Raw genomic sequence first — 25,305 nt, 5'->3', positions numbered from 1 at the left:
CAATTTCTCCTACATCTATTCTACACCTTAACCATCAATAAAGAGATGGGAACAATTCCTCCTACATCTATTCTACACCTTAACCATCAATAAAGAGATGGGGACAATTTCTCCTACATCTATTGTACACTTTAACCATCAATAAAGAGATATGAACAAGTTCTCCTACATCTATTCTACACCTTAACCATCAATAAAGAGATGGGGACAATTTCTCTTACATCTATTCTACACCTTAACCATCAATAAAGAGATGAGGACAATTTCTCCTACATCTATTCTACACCTGAACCATCAATAAAGAGATATGGACAATTTCTCCTACATCTATTCTACACCTTAACCATCAATAAAGAGATACGGACAATTTCTCCTACATCTATTCTACACCTTAACCATCAATAAAGAGATGGGGACAATTTCTCCAACATCTATTCTACACCTTTACTATCAATGAAGAGATATGGACAGTCTCCTACACCTATTCTACACCTGAACCATTGATAAAGAGATATGGACAATTTCTCCTATATCTATTCTACATCTTATCCATCAATAAAGAGATATGGACAATTTCTCCTACATCTATTCTACACCTTAACCATCAATAAAGAGATATGGACAATTTCTCCTACATCTATTCTACACCTTAACGATCAACACAGAGATGGGGACAATTTCTCCTACATCTATTCTACACCTTAACCATCAATAAAGAGATGGGGACAATTTCTCCTACATCTATTCTACACCTTAACCATCAATAAAGAGATATGGACAATTTCTCCTACATCTATTCTACACCTTAACCATCAATAAAGAGATATGGACAATTTCTCCTACATCTAGCCTACACCTAAACCATCAATAAAGAGATATGGACAGTCTCCTACATCTATTCTACATCTTATCCATCAATAAAGAGATGGGGACAATTTCTCCAACATCTATTCTACACCTTAACCATCAAAAAAGAGATGGGGACAATTTCTCCTACATCTATTCTACACCTGAACCATCAATAAAGAGAAATGGACAATTTCTCCTACATCTATTCTACACCTTAACCATCAATAAAGAGATATGGACAATTTCTCCTACATCTAGCCTACACCTAAACCATCAATAAAGAGATATGGACAGTCTCCTACATCTATTCTACATCTTATCCATCAATAAAGAGATGGGGACAATTTCTCCTACATATATTCTACACCTGAACCATCAATAAAGAGATATGGACAATTTCTCCTACATCTATTCTACACCTTAACCATCAATGAAGAGATATGGACAATTTCTCCTACATCTATTCTACACCTTAACCATCAATAAAGAGACATAGACAATTTCTCCTACATCTATTCTACACCTTAACCATCAATAAAGGGATATGGACAATTTCTCCTACATCTATTCTACACCATGCACACCTTAACCATCAATAAAGAGAAGGGGACAATTTCGTCTACATCTATTCAACACCTTAACCATCAATAAAGGGATCATGGGGACAATTTCTCCTATATCTATTCTACACCTGAACCATCAATAAAGAGATATGGACAATTTCTCCTTCATCTATTCTACACCTTAACCATCAATAAAGAGATATGGACAATTTCTCCTACATCTATTCTACACCTTAACCATCAATAAAGAGATGGGGACAATTTCTCTTACATCTATTCTACACCTTAACCATCAATAAAGAGATATGGACAATTTCTCTTACATCTATTCCACACTTTAACCATCAATAAAGAGATATGGACAATTTCTCCTACATCTATTCTACACCTTAACCATCAATAAAGAGATGGGAACAATTTCTCCTATATCTATTCTACACCTTAACCATCAATAAAGAGATATGGACAATTTCTCCTACATCTATTCTACACCTTTACCATCAATAAAGAGATGGGGACAATTTCTCCTACATCTATTCTACACCTTAACCATCAATAAAGAGATGGGGACAATTTCTCCTACATCTATTCTACACCTTAACCATCAATAAAGAGATGGGGACAATTTCTCCAACATCTATTCTACACCTTTACTATCAATGAAGAGATATGGACAGTCTCCTACACCTATTCTACACCTGAACCATTGATAAAGAGATATGGACAATTTCTCCTATATCTATTCTACATCTTATCCATCAATAAAGAGATATGGACAATTTCTCCTACATCTATTCTACACCTTAACCATCAATAAAGAGATATGGACAATTTCTCCTACATCTATTCTACACCTTAACGATCAACACAGAGATGGGGACAATTTCTCTTACATCTATTCTACACCTTAACCATCAATAAAGAGATGGGGACAATTTCTCCTACATCTATTCTACACCTTAACCATCAATAAAGAGATATGGACAATTTCTCCTACATCTATTCTACACCTTAACCATCAATAAAGAGATATGGACAATTTCTCCTACATCTAGCCTACACCTAAACCATCAATAAAGAGATATGGACAGTCTCCTACATCTATTCTACATCTTATCCATCAATAAAGAGATGGGGACAATTTCTCCAACATCTATTCTACACCTTAACCATCAATAAAGAGATGGGGACAATTTCTCCTACATCTATTCTACACCTGAACCATCAATAAAGAGAAATGGACAATTTCTCCTACATCTATTCTACACCTTAAACATCAATAAAGAGATATGGACAATTTCTCCTACATCTAGCCTACACCTAAACCATCAATAAAGAGATATGGACAGTCTCCTACATCTATTCTACATCTTATCCATCAATAAAGAGATGGGGACAATTTCTCCTACATATATTCTACACCTGAACCATCAATAAAGAGATATGGACAATTTCTCCTACATCTATTCTACACCTTAACCATCAATGAAGAGATATGGACAATTTCTCCTACATCTATTCTACACCTTAACCATCAATAAAGAGACATAGACAATTTCTCCTACATCTATTCTACACCTTAACCATCAATAAAGGGATATGGACAATTTCTCCTACATCTATTCTACACCATGCACACCTTAACCATCAATAAAGAGAAGGGGACAATTTCGTCTACATCTATTCAACACCTTAACCATCAATAAAGGGATCATGGGGACAATTTCTCCTATATCTATTCTACACCTGAACCATCAATAAAGAGATATGGACAATTTCTCCTTCATCTATTCTACACCTTAACCATCAATAAAGAGATATGGACAATTTCTCCTACATCTATTCTACACCTTAACGATCAATAAAGAGATGGGGACAATTTCTCTTACATCTATTCTACACCTTAACCATCAATAAAGAGATATGGACAATTTCTCTTACATCTATTCCACACTTAAACCATCAATAAAGAGATATGGACAATTTCTCCTACATCTATTCTACACCTTAACCATCAATAAAGAGATGGGAACAATTTCTCCTATATCTATTCTACACCTTAACCATCAATAAAGAGATATGGACAATTTCTCCTACATCTATTCTACACCTTTACCATCAATAAAGAGATGGGGACAATTTCTCTTACATCTATTCTACACCTTAACCATCAATAAAGAGATGGGGACAATTTCTCCTACATCTATTCTACACCTTAACCATCAATAAAGAGATATGGACAATTTCTCCTACATCTATTCTACACCTTTACCATCAATAAAGAGATGGGGACAATTTCTCCTACATCTATTCTACACCTTAACCATCAATAAAGAGATGGGGACAATTTCTCCTACATCTATTCTACACCTGAACCATCAATAAAGAGATATGGACAATTTCTCCTTCATCTATTCTACACCATGTGTTCACCTTAACCATCAATAAAGGGATGGGGACAGTTTCTCTTACATCTTTTCTACACCTTAACCATCAATAAAGAGATGGGGACAATTTCTCCTACATCTATTCTACACCTTAACCATCAATAAAGAGATGGGGACAATTTCTCCTACATCTATTCTACACCTGAACCATCAATAAAGAGATATGGACAATTTCTCCTACATCTATTCTACACCTTAACCATCAATAAAGAGATATGGACAATTTCTCCTACATCTATTCTACACCTTTACCATCAATAAAGAGATGGGGACAATTTCTCCTACATCTATTCTACACCTTAACCATCAATAAAGAGATGGGGACAATTTCTCCTACATCTATTCTACACCTGAACCATTAATAAAGAGATATGGACAATTTCTTCTACATCTATTCTACACTTTAACCATCAATAAAGAGATATGGATATTTTCTCCTTCATCTATGCTACACTTTAACCATCAATAAAGAGATATGGACAATTTCTCCTACATCTATTCTACATCTTATCCATCAATAAAGAGATATGGACAATTTCTCCTACATCTATTCTAAACCTTAACCATCAATAAAGAGATATGGACAATTTCTCCTACATCTATTCTAAACCTTAACCATCAATAAAGAGATATGGACAATTTCTCCTACATCTATTCTACACCTGAACCATCAATAAAGAGAAATGGACAATTTCTCCTACATCTATTCTACACCTTAACCATTAATAAAGAGATATGGACAATTTCTCCTACATCTAGCCTACACATAAACCATCAATAAAGAGATATGGACAGTCTCCTACATCTATTCTACATCTTATCCATCAATAAAGAGATGGGGACAATTTCTCCTACATATATTCTACACCTGAACCATCAATAAAGAGATATGGACAATTTCTCCTACATCTATTCTACATCTTAACCATCAATGAACAGATATGGACAATTTCTCCTACATCTATTCTACACCTTAACCATCAATAAAGAGACATGGACAATTTCTCCTACATCTATTCTACACCTTAACCATCAATAAAGGGATATGGACAATTTCTCCTACATCTATTCTACACCATGCACACCTTAACCATCAATAAAGAGAAGGGGACAATTTCGTCTACATCTATTCTACACCTTAACCATCAATAAAGGGATCATGGGGACAATTTCTCCTATATCTATTCTACACCTGAACCATCAATAAAGAGATATGGACAATTTCTCCTTCATCTATTCTACACCTTAACCATCAATAAAGAGATGGGAACAATTTCTCCTATATCTATTCTACACCTTAACCATCAATAAAGAGATATGGACAATTTCTCCTACATCTATTCTACACCTGAACCATCAATAAAGAGATATGGACAATTTCTCCTACATCTATTCTACACCTTTACCATCAATAAAGAGATGGGGACAATTTCTCCTACATCTATTCTACACCTTAACCATCAATAAAGAGATGGGGACAATTTCTCCTACATCTATTCTACACCTGAACCATCAATAAAGAGATATGGACAATTTCTCCTTCATCTATTCTACACCTGAACCATCAATAAAGAGAAATGGACAATTTCTCCTACATCTATTCTACACCTTAACCATTAATAAAGAGATATGGACAATTTCTCCTACATCTAGCCTACACATAAACCATCAATAAAGAGATATGGACAGTCTCCTACATCTATTCTACATCTTATCCATCAATAAAGAGATGGGGACAATTTCTCCTACATATATTCTACACCTGAACCATCAATAAAGAGATATGGACAATTTCTCCTACATCTATTCTACACCTGAACCATCAATAAAGAGAAATGGACAATTTCTCCTACATCTATTCTACACCTTAACCATTAATAAAGAGATATGGACAATTTCTCCTACATCTAGCCTACACATAAACCATCAATAAAGAGATATGGACAGTCTCCTACATCTATTCTACATCTTATCCATCAATAAAGAGATGGGGACAATTTCTCCTACATATATTCTACACCTGAACCATCAATAAAGAGATATGGACAATTTCTCCTACATCTATTCTACACCTTAACCATCAATGAACAGATATGGACAATTTCTCCTACATCTATTCTACACCTTAACCATCAATAAAGAGACATGGACAATTTCTCCTACATCTATTCTACACCTTAACCATCAATAAAGGGATATGGACAATTTCTCCTACATCTATTCTACACCATGCACACCTTAACCATCAATAAAGAGAAGGGGACAATTTCGTCTACATCTATTCTACACCTTAACCATCAATAAAGGGATCATGGGGACAATTTCTCCTATATCTATTCTACACCTGAACCATCAATAAAGAGATATGGACAATTTCTCCTTCATCTATTCTACACCTTAACCATCAATAAAGAGATGGGAACAATTTCTCCTATATCTATTCTACACCTTAACCATCAATAAAGAGATATGGACAATTTCTCCTACATCTATTCTACACCTGAACCATCAATAAAGAGATATGGACAATTTCTCCTACATCTATTCTACACCTTTACCATCAATAAAGAGATGGGGACAATTTCTCCTACATCTATTCTACACCTTAACCATCAATAAAGAGATGGGGACAATTTCTCCTACATCTATTCTACACCTGAACCATCAATAAAGAGATATGGACAATTTCTCCTTCATCTATTCTACACCATGTGTACACCTTAACCATCAATAAAGGGATGGGGACAGTTTCTCTTACATCTTTTCTACACCTTAACCATCAATAAAGAGATGGGGACAATTTCTCCTACATCTATTCTACACCTTAACCATCAATAAAGAGATGGGGACAATTTCTCCTACATCTATTCTACACCTGAACCATCAATAAAGAGATATGGACAATTTCTCCTACATCTATTCTACACCTTAACCATCAATAAAGAGATATGGACAATTTCTCCTACATCTATTCTACACCTTTACCATCAATAAAGAGATGGGGACAATTTCTCCTACATCTATTCTACACCTTAACCATCAATAAAGAGATGGGGACAATTTCTCCTACATCTATTCTACACCTGAACCATTAATAAAGAGATATGGACAATTTCTTCTACATCTATTCTACACTTTAACCATCAATAAAGAGATATGGATATTTTCTCCTTCATCTATGCTACACTTTAACCATCAATAAAGAGATATGGACAATTTCTCCTACATCTATTCTACATCTTATCCATCAATAAAGAGATATGGACAATTTCTCCTACATCTATTCTAAACCTTAACCATCAATAAAGAGATATGGACAATTTCTCCTACATCTATTCTACACCTTAACCACCAATAAAGAGATGGGGACAGTTTCTCCTACATCAATTCTACACCTGAACCATCAATAAAGAGATATGGACAATTTCTCTTACATCTATTCTACACCTTAACCATCAATAAAGAGATGGGGACAATTTCTCCTACATCTATTCTACACCTTAACCATCAATAAAGAGATATGGACAATTTCTCCTACATCTATTCTACACCTTAACCATCAATAAAGAGATATGGACAATTTCTCCTACATCTATTCTACACCTTAACCATCAATAAAGAGATGGGGACAATTTCTCTTACATCTATTCTACACCTTAACCATCAATAAAGAGATGAGGACAATTTCTCCTACATCTATTCTACACCTGAACCATCAATAAAGAGATATGGACAATTTCTCCTACATCTATTCTACACCTTAACCATCAATAAAGAGATACGGACAATTTCTCCTACATCTATTCTACACCTTAACCATCAATAAAGAGATGGGGACAATTTCTCCAACATCTATTCTACACCTTTACTATCAATGAAGAGATATGGACAGTCTCCTACACCTATTCTACACCTGAACCATTGATAAAGAGATATGGACAATTTCTCCTATATCTATTCTACATCTTATCCATCAATAAAGAGATATGGACTATTTCTCCTACATCTATTCTACACCTTAACCATCAATGAAGAGATATGGACAATTTCTCCTACATCTATTCTACACCTTAACCATCAATAAAGAGACATAGACAATTTCTCCTACATCTTTTCTACACCTTAACCATCAATAAAGGGATATGGACAATTTCTCCTACATCTATTCTACACCATGCACACCTTAACCATCAATAAAGAGAAGGGGACAATTTCGTCTACATCTATTCAACACCTTAACCATCAATAAAGGGATCATGGGGACAATTTCTCCTATATCTATTCTACACCTGAACCATCAATAAAGAGATATGGACAATTTCTCCTACATCTATTCTACACCTTAACCATCAATAAAGAGATATGGACAATTTCTCCTACATCTATTCTACACCTTAACCATCAATAAAGAGATGGGGACAATTTCTCTTACATCTATTCTACACCTTAACCATCAATAAAGAGATATGGACAATTTCTCTTACATCTATTCCACACTTTAACCATCAATAAAGAGATATGGACAATTTCTCCTACATCTATTCTACACCTTAACCATCAATAAAGAGATGGGAACAATTTCTCCTATATCTATTCTACACCTTAACCATCAATAAAGAGATATGGACAATTTCTCCTACATCTATTCTACACCTTTACCATCAATAAAGAGATGGGGACAATTTCTCCTACATCTATTCTACACCTTAACCATCAATAAAGAGATGGGGACAATTTCTCCTACATCTATTCTACACCTTAACCATCAATAAAGAGATATGGACAATTTCTCCTACATCTATTCTACACCTTTACCATCAATAAAGAGATGGGGACAATTTCTCCTACATCTATTCTACACCTTAACCATCAATAAAGAGATGGGGACAATTTCTCCTACATCTATTCTACACCTGAACCATCAATAAAGAGATATGGACAATTTCTCCTTCATCTATTCTACACCATGTGTTCACCTTAACCATCAATAAAGGGATGGGGACAGTTTCTCTTACATCTTTTCTACACCTTAACCATCAATAAAGAGATGGGGACAATTTCTCCTACATCTATTCTACACCTTAACCATCAATAAAGAGATGGGGACAATTTCTCCTACATCTATTCTACACCTGAACCATCAATAAAGAGATATGGACAATTTCTCCTACATCTATTCTACACCTTAACCATCAATAAAGAGATATGGACAATTTCTCCTACATCTATTCTACACCTTTACCATCAATAAAGAGATGGGGACAATTTCTCCTACATCTATTCTACACCTTAACCATCAATAAAGAGATGGGGACAATTTCTCCTACATCTATTCTACACCTGAACCATTAATAAAGAGATATGGACAATTTCTTCTACATCTATTCTACACTTTAACCATCAATAAAGAGATATGGATATTTTCTCCTTCATCTATGCTACACTTTAACCATCAATAAAGAGATATGGACAATTTCTCCTACATCTATTCTACATCTTATCCATCAATAAAGAGATATGGACAATTTCTCCTACATCTATTCTAAACCTTAACCATCAATAAAGAGATATGGACAATTTCTCCTACATCTATTCTAAACCTTAACCATCAATAAAGAGATATGGACAATTTCTCCTACATCTATTCTACACCTGAACCATCAATAAAGAGAAATGGACAATTTCTCCTACATCTATTCTACACCTTAACCATTAATAAAGAGATATGGACAATTTCTCCTACATCTAGCCTACACATAAACCATCAATAAAGAGATATGGACAGTCTCCTACATCTATTCTACATCTTATCCATCAATAAAGAGATGGGGACAATTTCTCCTACATATATTCTACACCTGAACCATCAATAAAGAGATATGGACAATTTCTCCTACATCTATTCTACACCTTAACCATCAATGAACAGATATGGACAATTTCTCCTACATCTATTCTACACCTTAACCATCAATAAAGAGACATGGACAATTTCTCCTACATCTATTCTACACCTTAACCATCAATAAAGGGATATGGACAATTTCTCCTACATCTATTCTACACCATGCACACCTTAACCATCAATAAAGAGAAGGGGACAATTTCGTCTACATCTATTCTACACCTTAACCATCAATAAAGGGATCATGGGGACAATTTCTCCTATATCTATTCTACACCTGAACCATCAATAAAGAGATATGGACAATTTCTCCTTCATCTATTCTACACCTTAACCATCAATAAAGAGATGGGAACAATTTCTCCTATATCTATTCTACACCTTAACCATCAATAAAGAGATATGGACAATTTCTCCTACATCTATTCTACACCTGAACCATCAATAAAGAGATATGGACAATTTCTCCTACATCTATTCTACACCTTTACCATCAATAAAGAGATGGGGACAATTTCTCCTACATCTATTCTACACCTTAACCATCAATAAAGAGATGGGGACAATTTCTCCTACATCTATTCTACACCTTAACCATCAATAAAGAGATATGGACAATTTCTCCTACATCTATTCTACACCTTAACCATCAATAAAGAGATATGGACAATTTCTCCTACATCTATTCTACACCTTAACCATCAATAAAGAGATGGGGACAATTTCTCTTACATCTATTCTACACCTTAACCATCAATAAAGAGATGAGGACAATTTCTCCTACATCTATTCTACACCTGAACCATCAATAAAGAGATATGGACAGTCTCCTACATCTATTCTACACCTTAACCATCAATAAAGAGATACGGACAATTTCTCCTACATCTATTCTACACCTTAACCATCAATAAAGAGATGGGGACAATTTCTCCAACATCTATTCTACACCTTTACTATCAATGAAGAGATATGGACAGTCTCCTACACCTATTCTACACCTGAACCATTGATAAAGAGATATGGACAATTTCTCCTATATCTATTCTACATCTTATCCATCAATAAAGAGATATGGACAATTTCTCCTACATCTATTCTACACCTTAACCATCAATGAAGAGATATGGACAATTTCTCCTACATCTATTCTACACCTTAACCATCAATAAAGAGACATAGACAATTTCTCCTACATCTATTCTACACCTTAACCATCAATAAAGGGATATGGACAATTTCTCCTACATCTATTCTACACCATGCACACCTTAACCATCAATAAAGAGAAGGGGACAATTTCGTCTACATCTATTCAACACCTTAACCATCAATAAAGGGATCATGGGGACAATTTCTCCTATATCTATTCTACACCTGAACCATCAATAAAGAGATATGGACAATTTCTCCTACATCTATTCTACACCTTAACCATCAATAAAGAGATATGGACAATTTCTCCTACATCTATTCTACACCTTAACCATCAATAAAGAGATGGGGACAATTTCTCTTACATCTATTCTACACCTTAACCATCAATAAAGAGATATGGACAATTTCTCTTACATCTATTCCACACTTTAACCATCAATAAAGAGATATGGACAATTTCTCCTACATCTATTCTACACCTTAACCATCAATAAAGAGATGGGAACAATTTCTCCTATATCTATTCTACACCTTAACCATCAATAAAGAGATATGGACAATTTCTCCTACATCTATTCTACACCTTTACCATCAATAAAGAGATGGGGACAATTTCTCCTACATCTATTCTACACCTTAACCATCAATAAAGAGATGGGGACAATTTCTCCTACATCTATTCTACACCTTAACCATCAATAAAGAGATATGGACAATTTCTCCTACATCTATTCTACACCTTTACCATCAATAAAGAGATGGGGACAATTTCTCCTACATCTATTCTACACCTTAACCATCAATAAAGAGATGGGGACAATTTCTCCTACATCTATTCTACACCTGAACCATCAATAAAGAGATATGGACAATTTCTCCTTCATCTATTCTACACCATGTGTTCACCTTAACCATCAATAAAGGGATGGGGACAGTTTCTCTTACATCTTTTCTACACCTTAACCATCAATAAAGAGATGGGGACAATTTCTCCTACATCTATTCTACACCTTAACCATCAATAAAGAGATGGGGACAATTTCTCCTACATCTATTCTACACCTGAACCATCAATAAAGAGATATGGACAATTTCTCCTACATCTATTCTACACCTTAACCATCAATAAAGAGATATGGACAATTTCTCCTACATCTATTCTACACCTTTACCATCAATAAAGAGATGGGGACAATTTCTCCTACATCTATTCTACACCTTAACCATCAATAAAGAGATGGGGACAATTTCTCCTACATCTATTCTACACCTGAACCATTAATAAAGAGATATGGACAATTTCTTCTACATCTATTCTACACTTTAACCATCAATAAAGAGATATGGATATTTTCTCCTTCATCTATGCTACACTTTAACCATCAATAAAGAGATATGGACAATTTCTCCTACATCTATTCTACATCTTATCCATCAATAAAGAGATATGGACAATTTCTCCTACATCTATTCTAAACCTTAACCATCAATAAAGAGATATGGACAATTTCTCCTACATCTATTCTAAACCTTAACCATCAATAAAGAGATATGGACAATTTCTCCTACATCTATTCTACACCTGAACCATCAATAAAGAGAAATGGACAATTTCTCCTACATCTATTCTACACCTTAACCATTAATAAAGAGATATGGACAATTTCTCCTACATCTAGCCTACACATAAACCATCAATAAAGAGATATGGACAGTCTCCTACATCTATTCTACATCTTATCCATCAATAAAGAGATGGGGACAATTTCTCCTACATATATTCTACACCTGAACCATCAATAAAGAGATATGGACAATTTCTCCTACATCTATTCTACACCTTAACCATCAATGAACAGATATGGACAATTTCTCCTACATCTATTCTACACCTTAACCATCAATAAAGAGACATGGACAATTTCTCCTACATCTATTCTACACCTTAACCATCAATAAAGGGATATGGACAATTTCTCCTACATCTATTCTACACCATGCACACCTTAACCATCAATAAAGAGAAGGGGACAATTTCGTCTACATCTATTCTACACCTTAACCATCAATAAAGGGATCATGGGGACAATTTCTCCTATATCTATTCTACACCTGAACCATCAATAAAGAGATATGGACAATTTCTCCTTCATCTATTCTACACCTTAACCATCAATAAAGAGATGGGAACAATTTCTCCTATATCTATTCTACACCTTAACCATCAATAAAGAGATATGGACAATTTCTCCTACATCTATTCTACACCTGAACCATCAATAAAGAGATATGGACAATTTCTCCTACATCTATTCTACACCTTTACCATCAATAAAGAGATGGGGACAATTTCTCCTACATCTATTCTACACCTTAACCATCAATAAAGAGATGGGGACAATTTCTCCTACATCTATTCTACACCTGAACCATCAATAAAGAGATATGGACAATTTCTCCTTCATCTATTCTACACCATGTGTTCACCTTAACCATCAATAAAGGGATGGGGACAGTTTCTCTTACATCTTTTCTACACCTTAACCATCAATAAAGAGATGGGGACAATTTCTCCTACATCTATTCTACACCTTAACCATCAATAAAGAGATGGGGACAATTTCTCCTCCATCTATTCTACACCTGAACCATCAATAAAGAGATATGGACAATTTCTCCTACATCTATTCTACACCTTAACCATCAATAAAGAGATATGGACAATTTCTCCTACATCTATTCTACACCTTTACCATCAATAAAGAGATGGGGACAATTTCTCCTACATCTATTCTACACCTTAACCATCAATAAAGAGATGGGGACAATTTCTCCTACATCTATTCTACACCTGAACCATTAATAAAGAGATATGGACAATTTCTTCTACATCTATTCTACACTTTAACCATCAATAAAGAGATATGGATATTTTCTCCTTCATCTATGCTACACTTTAACCATCAATAAAGAGATATGGACAATTTCTCCTACATCTATTCTACATCTTATCCATCAATAAAGAGATATGGACAATTTCTCCTACATCTATTCTAAACCTTAACCATCAATAAAGAGATATGGACAATTTCTCCTACATCTATTCTACACCTTAACCACCAATAAAGAGATGGGGACAGTTTCTCCTACATCAATTCTACACCTGAACCATCAATAAAGAGATATGGACAATTTCTCTTACATCTATTCTACACCTTAACCATCAATAAAGAGATGGGGACAATTTCTCCTACATCTATTCTACACCTTAACCATCAATAAAGAGATATGGACAATTTCTCCTACATCTATTCTACACCTTAACCATCAATAAAGAGATATGGACAATTTCTCCTACATCTATTCTACACCTTAACCATCAATAAAGAGATGGGGACAATTTCTCTTACATCTATTCTACACCTTAACCATCAATAAAGAGATGAGGACAATTTCTCCTACATCTATTCTACACCTGAACCATCAATAAAGAGATATGGACAATTTCTCCTACATCTATTCTACACCTTAACCATCAATAAAGAGATACGGACAATTTCTCCTACATCTATTCTACACCTTAACCATCAATAAAGAGATGGGGACAATTTCTCCAACATCTATTCTACACCTTTACTATCAATGAAGAGATATGGACAGTCTCCTACACCTATTCTACACCTGAACCATTGATAAAGAGATATGGACAATTTCTCCTATATCTATTCTACATCTTATCCATCAATAAAGAGATATGGACAATTTCTCCTACATCTATTCTACACCTTAACCATCAATAAAGAGATATGGACAATTTCTCCTACATCTATTCTACACCTTAACGATCAACACAGAGATGGGGACAATTTCTCCTACATCTATTCTACACCTTAACCATCAATAAAGAGATGGGGACAATTTCTCCTACATGTATTCTACACCTGAACCATCAATAAAGAGATATGGACAATTTCTCCTACATCTATTCTACACCTTAACCATCAATAAAGAGATATGGACAATTTCTCCTACATCTAGCCTACACCTCAACCATCAATAAAGAGATATGGACAGTCTCCTACATCTATTCTACATCTTATCCATCAATAAAGAGATGGGGACAATTTCTCCTACATCTATTCTACACCTTAACCATCAATAAAGAGATGGGGACAATTTCTCCTACATCTATTCTACACCTGAACCATCAATAAAGAGAAATGGACAATTTCTCCTACATCTATTCTACACCTTAACCATTAATAAAGAGATATGGACAATTTCTCCTACATCTAGCCTACACATAAACCATCAATAAAGAGATATGGACAGTCTCCTACATCTATTCTACATCTTATCCATCAATAAAGAGATGGGGACAATTTCTCCTACATATATTCTACACCTGAACCATCAATAAAGAGATATGGACAATTTCTCCTACATCTATTCTACACCTTAACCATCAATGAACAGATATGGACAATTTCTCCTACATCTATTCTACACCTTTACCATCAATAAAGAGATGGGGACAATTTCTCCTACATCTATTCTACACCTTAACCATCAATAAAGAGATGGGGACAATTTCTCCTACATCTATTCTACACCTGAACCATCAATAAAGAGATATGGACAATTCTCCTTCATCTATTCTACACCATGTGTACACCTTAACCATCAATAAAGGGATGGGGACAGTTTCTCTTACATCTTTTCTACACCTTAACCATCAATAAAGAGATGGGGACAATTTCTCCTACATCTATTCTACACCTGAACCATCAATAAAGAGATATGGACAATTTCTCCTACATCTATTCTACACCTTAACCATCAATAAAGAGATATGGACAATTTCTCCTACATCTATTCTACACCTTTACCATCAATAAAGAGATGGGGACAATTTCTCCTACATCTATTCTACACCTTAACCATCAATAAAGAGATGGGGACAATTTCTCCTACATCTATTCTACACCTGAACCATTAATAAAGAGATATGGACAATTTCTTCTACATCTATTCTACACTTTAACCATCAATAAAGAGATATGGATATTTTCTCCTTCATCTATGCTACACTTTAACCATCAATAAAGAGATATGGACAATTTCTCCTACATCTATTCTACATCTTATCCATCAATAAAGAGATATGGACAATTTCTCCTACATCTATTCTAAACCTTAACCATCAATAAAGAGATATGGACAATTTCTCCTACATCTATTCTACACCTTAAGCACCAATAAAGAGATGGGGACAGTTTCTCCTACATCAATTCTACACCTGAACCATCAATAAAGAGATATGGACAATTTCTCTTACATCTATTCTACACCTTAACCATCAATAAAGAGATGGGGACAATTTCTCCTACATCTATTCTACACCTTAACCATCAATAAAGAGATATGGACAATTTCTCCTACATCTATTCTACACCTTAACCATCAATAAAGAGATATGGACAATTTCTCCTACATCTATTCTACACCTTAACCATCAATAAAGAGATGGGGACAATTTCTCTTACATCTATTCTACACCTTAACCATAAATAAAGAGATACGGACAATTTCTCCTACATCTATTCCACACCTTAACCATCAATAAAGAGATATGGACAATTTCTCCTACATCTATTCTACACCTTAACCATCAATAAAGAGATGGGAACAATTCCTCCTACATCTGTTCTACACCTTAACCATCAATAAAGAGATGGGGACAATTTCTCCTACATCTATTGTACACTTTAACCATCAATAAAGAGATATGAACAAGTTCTCCTACATCTATTCTACACCTTAACCATCAATAAAGAGATGGGGACAATTTCTCTTACATCTATTCTACACCTTAACCATCAATAAAGAGATGAGGACAATTTCTCCTACATCTATTCTACACCTGAACCATCAATAAAGAGATATGGACAATTTCTCCTACATCTATTCTACACCTTAACCATCAATAAAGAGATACGGACAATTTCTCCTACATCTATTCTACACCTTAACCATCAATAAAGAGATGGGGACAATTTCTCCAACATCTATTCTACACCTTTACTATCAATGAAGAGATATGGACAGTCTCCTACACCTATTCTACACCTGAACCATTGATAAAGAGATATGGACAATTTCTCCTATATCTATTCTACATCTTATCCATCAATAAAGAGATATGGACAATTTCTCCTACATCTATTCTACACCTTAACCATCAATAAAGAGATATGGACAATTTCTCCTACATCTATTCTACACCTTAACGATCAACACAGAGATGGGGACAATTTCTCCTACATCTATTCTACACCTTAACCATCAATAAAGAGATGGGGACAATTTCTCCTACATCTATTCTACACCTTAACCATCAATAAAGAGATACGGACAATTTCTCCTACATCTATTCTACACCTTAACCATCAATAAAGAGATATGGACAATTTCTCCTACATCTATTCTACACCTTTACCATCAATAAAGAGATGGGGACAATTTCTCCTACATCTATTCTACACCTTAACCATCAATAAAGAGATGGGGACAATTTCTCCTACATCTATTCTACACCTGAACCATTAATAAAGAGATATGGACAATTTCTTCTACATCTATTCTACACTTTAACCATCAATAAAGAGATATGGATATTTTCTCCTTCATCTATGCTACACTTTAACCATCAATAAAGAGATATGGACAATTTCTCCTACATCTATTCTACATCTTATCCATCAATAAAGAGATATGGACAATTTCTCCTACATCTATTCTAAACCTTAACCATCAATAAAGAGATATGGACAATTTCTCCTACATCTATTCTAAACCTTAACCATCAATAAAGAGATATGGACAATTTCTCCTACATCTATTCTACACCTGAACCATCAATAAAGAGAAATGGACAATTTCTCCTACATCTATTCTACACCTTAACCATTAATAAAGAGATATGGACAATTTCTCCTACATCTAGCCTACACATAAACCATCAATAAAGAGATATGGACAGTCTCCTACATCTATTCTACATCTTATCCATCAATAAAGAGATGGGGACAATTTCTCCTACATATATTCTACACCTGAACCATCAATAAAGAGATATGGACAATTTCTCCTACATCTATTCTACACCTTAACCATCAATGAACAGATATGGACAATTTCTCCTACATCTATTCTACACCTTAACCATCAATAAAGAGACATGGACAATTTCTCCTACATCTATTCTACACCTTAACCATCAATAAAGGGATATGGACAATTTCTCCTACATCTATTCTACACCATGCACACCTTAACCATCAATAAAGAGAAGGGGACAATTTCGTCTACATCTATTCTACACCTTAACCATCAATAAAGGGATCATGGGGACAATTTCTCCTATATCTATTCTACACCTGAACCATCAATAAAGAGATATGGACAATTTCTCCTTCATCTATTCTACACCTTAACCATCAATAAAGAGATGGGAACAATTTCTCCTATATCTATTCTACACCTTAACCATCAATAAAGAGATATGGACAATTTCTCCTACATCTATTCTACACCTGAACCATCAATAAAGAGATATGGACAATTTCTCCTACATCTATTCTACACCTTTACCATCAATAAAGAGATGGGGACAATTTCTCCTACATCTATTCTACACCTTAACCATCAATAAAGAGATGGGGACAATTTCTCCTACATCTATTCTACACCTGAACCATCAATAAAGAGATATGGACAATTTCTCCTTCATCTATTCTACACCATGTGTTCACCTTAACCATCAATAAAGGGATGGGGACAGTTTCTCTTACATCTTTTCTACACCTTAACCATCAATAAAGAGATGGGGACAATTTCTCCTACATCTATTCTACACCTTAACCATCAATAAAGAGATGGGGACAATTTCTCCTACATCTATTCTACACCTGAATCATCAATAAAGAGATATGGACAATTTCTCCTACATCTATTCTACACCTTAACCATCAATAAAGAGATATGGACAATTTCTCCTATATCTATTCTACACCTTAACCATCAATAAAGAGATGGGGACAATTTCTCCTACATCTATTCTACACCTGAACCATTAATAAAGAGATATGGACAATTTCTTCTACATCTATTCTACACTTTAACCATCAATAAAGAGATATGGATATTTTCTCCTTCATCTATGCTACACTTTAACCATCAATAAAGAGATATGGACAATTTCTCCTACATCTATTCTACATCTTATCCATCAATAAAGAGATATGGACAATTTCTCCTACATCTATTCTAAACCTTAACCATCAATAAAGAGATATGGACAATTTCTCCTACATCTATTCTACACCTTAACCACCAATAAAGAGATGGGGACAGTTTCTCCTACATCAATTCTACACCTGAACCATCAATAAAGAGATATGGACAATTTCTCTTACATCTATTCTACACCTTAACCATCAATAAAGAGATGGGGACAATTTCTCCTACATCTATTCTACACCTTAACCATCAATAAAGAGATATGGACAATTTCTCCTACATCTATTCTACACCTTAACCATCAATAAAGAGATATGGACAATTTCTCCTACATCTATTCTACACCTTAACCATCAATAAAGAGATGGGGACAATTTCTCTTACATCTATTCTACACCTTAACCATCAATAAAGAGATGAGGACAATTTCTCCTACATCTATTCTACACCTGAACCATCAATAAAGAGATATGGACAATTTCTCCTACATCTATTCTACACCTTAACCATCAATAAAGAGATACGGACAATTTCTCCTACATCTATTCTACACCTTAACCATCAATAAAGAGATGGGGACAATTTCTCCAACATCTATTCTACACCTTTACTATCAATGAAGAGATATGGACAGTCTCCTACACCTATTCTACACCTGAACCATTGATAAAGAGATATGGACAATTTCTCCTATATCTATTCTACATCTTATCCATCAATAAAGAGATATGGACAATTTCTCCTACATCTATTCTACACCTTAACCATCAATAAAGAGATATGGACAATTTCTCCTACATCTATTCTACACCTTAACGATCAACACAGAGATGGGGACAATTTCTCCTACATCTATTCTACACCTTAACCATCAATAAAGAGATGGGGACAATTTCTCCTACATGTATTCTACACCTGAACCATCAATAAAGAGATATGGACAATTTCTCCTACATCTATTCTACACCTTAACCATCAATAAAGAGATATGGACAATTTCTCCTACATCTAGCCTACACCTCAACCATCAATAAAGAGATATGGACAGTCTCCTACATCTATTCTACATCTTATCCATCAATAAAGAGATGGGGACAATTTCTCCTACATCTATTCTACACCTTAACCATCAATAAAGAGATGGGGACAATTTCTCCTACATCTATTCTACACCTGAACCATCAATAAAGAGAAATGGACAATTTCTCCTACATCTATTCTACACCTTAACCATTAATAAAGAGATATGGACAATTTCTCCTACATCTAGCCTACACATAAACCATCAATAAAGAGATATGGACAGTCTCCTACATCTATTCTACATCTTATCCATCAATAAAGAGATGGGGACAATTTCTCCTACATATATTCTACACCTGAACCATCAATAAAGAGATATGGACAATTTCTCCTACATCTATTCTACACCTTAACCATCAATGAACAGATATGGACAATTTCTCCTACATCTATTCTACACCTTTACCATCAATAAAGAGATGGGGACAATTTCTCCTACATCTATTCTACACCTTAACCATCAATAAAGAGATGGGGACAATTTCTCCTACATCTATTCTACACCTGAACCATCAATAAAGAGATATGGACAATTCTCCTTCATCTATTCTACACCATGTGTACACCTTAACCATCAATAAAGGGATGGGGACAGTTTCTCTTACATCTTTTCTACACCTTAACCATCAATAAAGAGATGGGGACAATTTCTCCTACATCTATTCTACACCTGAACCATCAATAAAGAGATATGGACAATTTCTCCTACATCTATTCTACACCTTAACCATCAATAAAGAGATATGGACAATTTCTCCTACATCTATTCTACACCTTTACCATCAATAAAGAGATGGGGACAATTTCTCCTACATCTATTCTACACCTTAACCATCAATAAAGAGATGGGGACAATTTCTCCTACATCTATTCTACACCTGAACCATTAATAAAGAGATATGGACAATTTCTTCTACATCTATTCTACACTTTAACCATCAATAAAGAGATATGGATATTTTCTCCTTCATCTATGCTACACTTTAACCATCAATAAAGAGATATGGACAATTTCTCCTACATCTATTCTACATCTTATCCATCAATAAAGAGATATGGACAATTTCTCCTACATCTATTCTAAACCTTAACCATCAATAAAGAGATATGGACAATTTCTCCTACATCTATTCTACACCTTAAGCACCAATAAAGAGATGGGGACAGTATCTCCTACATCAATTCTACACCTGAACCATCAATAAAGAGATATGGACAATTTCTCTTACATCTATTCTACACCTTAACCATCAATAAAGAGATGGGGACAATTTCTCCTACATCTATTCTACACCTTAACCATCAATAAAGAGATATGGACAATTTCTCCTACATCTATTCTACACCTTAACCATCAATAAAGAGATATGGACAATTTCTCCTACATCTATTCTACACCTTAACCATCAATAAAGAGATGGGGACAATTTCTCTTACATCTATTCTACACCTTAACCATAAATAAAGAGATACGGACAATTTCTCCTACATCTATTCCACACCTTAACCATCAATAAAGAGATATGGACAATTTCTCCTACATCTATTCTACACCTTAACCATCAATAAAGAGATGGGAACAATTCCTCCTACATCTGTTCTACACCTTAACCATCAATAAAGAGATGGGGACAATTTCTCCTACATCTATTGTACACTTTAACCATCAATAAAGAGATATGAACAAGTTCTCCTACATCTATTCCACACCTTAACCATCAATAAAGAGATGGGGACAATTTCTCTTACATCTATTCTACACCTTAACCATCAATAAAGAGATGAGGACAATTTCTCCTACATCTATTCTACACCTGAACCATCAATAAAGAGATATGGACAATTTCTCCTACATCTATTCTACACCTTAACCATCAATAAAGAGATACGGACAATTTCTCCTACATCTATTCTACACCTTAACCATCAATAAAGAGATGGGGACAATTTCTCCAACATCTATTCTACACCTTTACTATCAATGAAGAGATATGGACAGTCTCCTACACCTATTCTACACCTGAACCATTGATAAAGAGATATGGACAATTTCTCCTATATCTATTCTACATCTTATCCATCAATAAAGAGATATGGACAATTTCTCCTACATCTATTCTACACCTTAACCATCAATAAAGAGATATGGACAATTTCTCCTACATCTATTCTACACCTTAACGATCAACACAGAGATGGGGACAATTTCTCCTACATCTATTCTACACCTTAACCATCAATAAAGAGATGGGGACAATTTCTCCTACATCTATTCTACACCTTAACCATCAATAAAGAGATACGGACAATTTCTCCTACATCTATTCTACACCTTAACCATCAATAAAGAGATATGGACAATTTCTCCTACATCTAGCCTACACCTAAACCATCAATAAAGAGATATGGACAGTCTCCTACATCTATTCTACATCTTATCCATCAATAAAGAGATGGGGACAATTTCTCCAACATCTATTCTACACCTTAACCATCAATAAAGAGATGGGGACAATTTCTCCTACATCTATTCTACACCTGAACCATCAATAAAGAGAAATGGACAATTTCTCCTACATCTATTCTACACCTTAACCATCAATAAAGAGATATGGACAATTTCTCCTACATCTAGCCTACACCTAAACCATCAATAAAGAGATATGGACAGTCTCCTACATCTATTCTACATCTTATCCATCAATAAAGAGATGGGGACAATTTCTCCTACATATATTCTACACCTGAACCATCAATAAAGAGATATGGACAATTTCTCCTACATCTATTCTACACCTTAACCATCAATGAAGAGATATGGACAATTTCTCCTACATCTATTCTACACCTTAACCATCAATAAAGAGACATAGACAATTTCTCCTACATCTATTCTACACCTTAACCATCAATAAAGGGATATGGACAATTTCTCCTACATCTATTCTACACCATGCACACCTTAACCATCAATAAAGAGAAGGGGACAATTTCGTCTACATCTATTCAACACCTTAACCATCAATAAAGGGATCATGGGGACAATTTCTCCTATATCTATTCTACACCTGAACCATCAATAAAGAGATATGGACAATTTCTCCTTCATCTATTCTACACCTTAACCATCAATAAAGAGATATGGACAATTTCTCCTACATCTATTCTACACCTTAACCATCAATAAAGAGATGGGGACAATTTCTCTTACATCTATTCTACACCTTAACCATCAATAAAGAGATATGGACAATTTCTCTTACATCTATTCCACACTTTAACCATCAATAAAGAGATATGGACAATTTCTCCTACATCTATTCTACACCTTAACCATCAATAAAGAGATGGGAACAATTTCTCCTATATCTATTCTACACCTTAACCATCAATAAAGAGATATGGACAATTTCTCCTACATCTATTCTACACCTTTACCATCAATAAAGAGATGGGGACAATTTCTCCTACATCTATTCTACACCTTAACCATCAATAAAGAGATGGGGACAATTTCTCCTACATCTATTCTACACCTTAACCATCAATAAAGAGATGGGGACAATTTCTCCAACATCTATTCTACACCTTTACTATCAATGAAGAGATATGGACAGTCTCCTACACCTATTCTACACCTGAACCATTGATAAAGAGATATGGACAATTTCTCCTATATCTATTCTACATCTTATCCATCAATAAAGAGATATGGACAATTTCTCCTACATCTATTCTACACCTTAACCATCAATAAAGAGATATGGACAATTTCTCCTACATCTATTCTACACCTTAACGATCAACACAGAGATGGGGACAATTTCTCCTACATCTATTCTACACCTTAACCATCAATAAAGAGATGGGGACAATTTCTCCTACATCTATTCTACACCTTAACCATCAATAAAGAGATATGGACAATTTCTCCTACATCTATTCTACACCTCAACCATCAATAAAGAGATATGGACAATTTCTCCTACATCTAGCCTACACCTAAACCATCAATAAAGAGATATGGACAGTCTCCTACATCTATTCTACATCTTATCCATCAATAAAGAGATGGGGACAATTTCTCCAACATCTATTCTACACCTTAACCATCAATAAAGAGATGGGGACAATTTCTCCTACATCTATTCTACACCTGAACCATCAATAAAGAGAAATGGACAATTTCTCCTACATCTATTCTACACCTTAACCATCAATAAAGAGATATGGACAATTTCTCCTACATCTAGCCTACACCTAAACCATCAATAAAGAGATATGGACAGTCTCCTACATCTATTCTACATCTTATCCATCAATAAAGAGATGGGGACAATTTCTCCTACATATATTCTACACCTGAACCATCAATAAAGAGATATGGACAATTTCTCCTACATCTATTCTACACCTTAACCATCAATGAAGAGATATGGACAATTTCTCCTACATCTATTCTACACCTTAACCATCAATAAAGAGACATAGACAATTTCTCCTACATCTATTCTACACCTTAACCATCAATAAAGGGATATGGACAATTTCTCCTACATCTATTCTATACCATGCACACCTTAACCATCAATAAAGAGAAGGGGACAATTTCGTCTACATCTATTCAACACCTTAACCATCAATAAAGGGATCATGGGGACAATTTCTCCTATATCTATTCTACACCTGAACCATCAATAAAGAGATATGGACAATTTCTCCTTCATCTATTCTACACCTTAACCATCAATAAAGAGATATGGACAATTTCTCCTACATCTATTCTACACCTTAACCATCAATAAAGAGATATGGACAATTTCTCCTACATCTATTCTACACCTTTACTATCAATGAAGAGATATGGACAGTCTCCTACACCTATTCTACACCTGAACCATTGATAAAGAGATATGGACAATTTCTCCTATATCTATTCTACATCTTATCCATCAATAAAGAGATATGGACAATTTCTCCTACATCTATTCTACACCTT

This window comes from Mytilus californianus, unplaced genomic scaffold (assembly GCF_021869535.1).
Source record: "Mytilus californianus isolate M0D057914Y unplaced genomic scaffold, xbMytCali1.0.p SCAF_21, whole genome shotgun sequence".
Classification (NCBI taxonomy): domain Eukaryota; kingdom Metazoa; phylum Mollusca; class Bivalvia; order Mytilida; family Mytilidae; genus Mytilus; species Mytilus californianus.
This window is presented reverse-complemented; position numbering follows the sequence as displayed.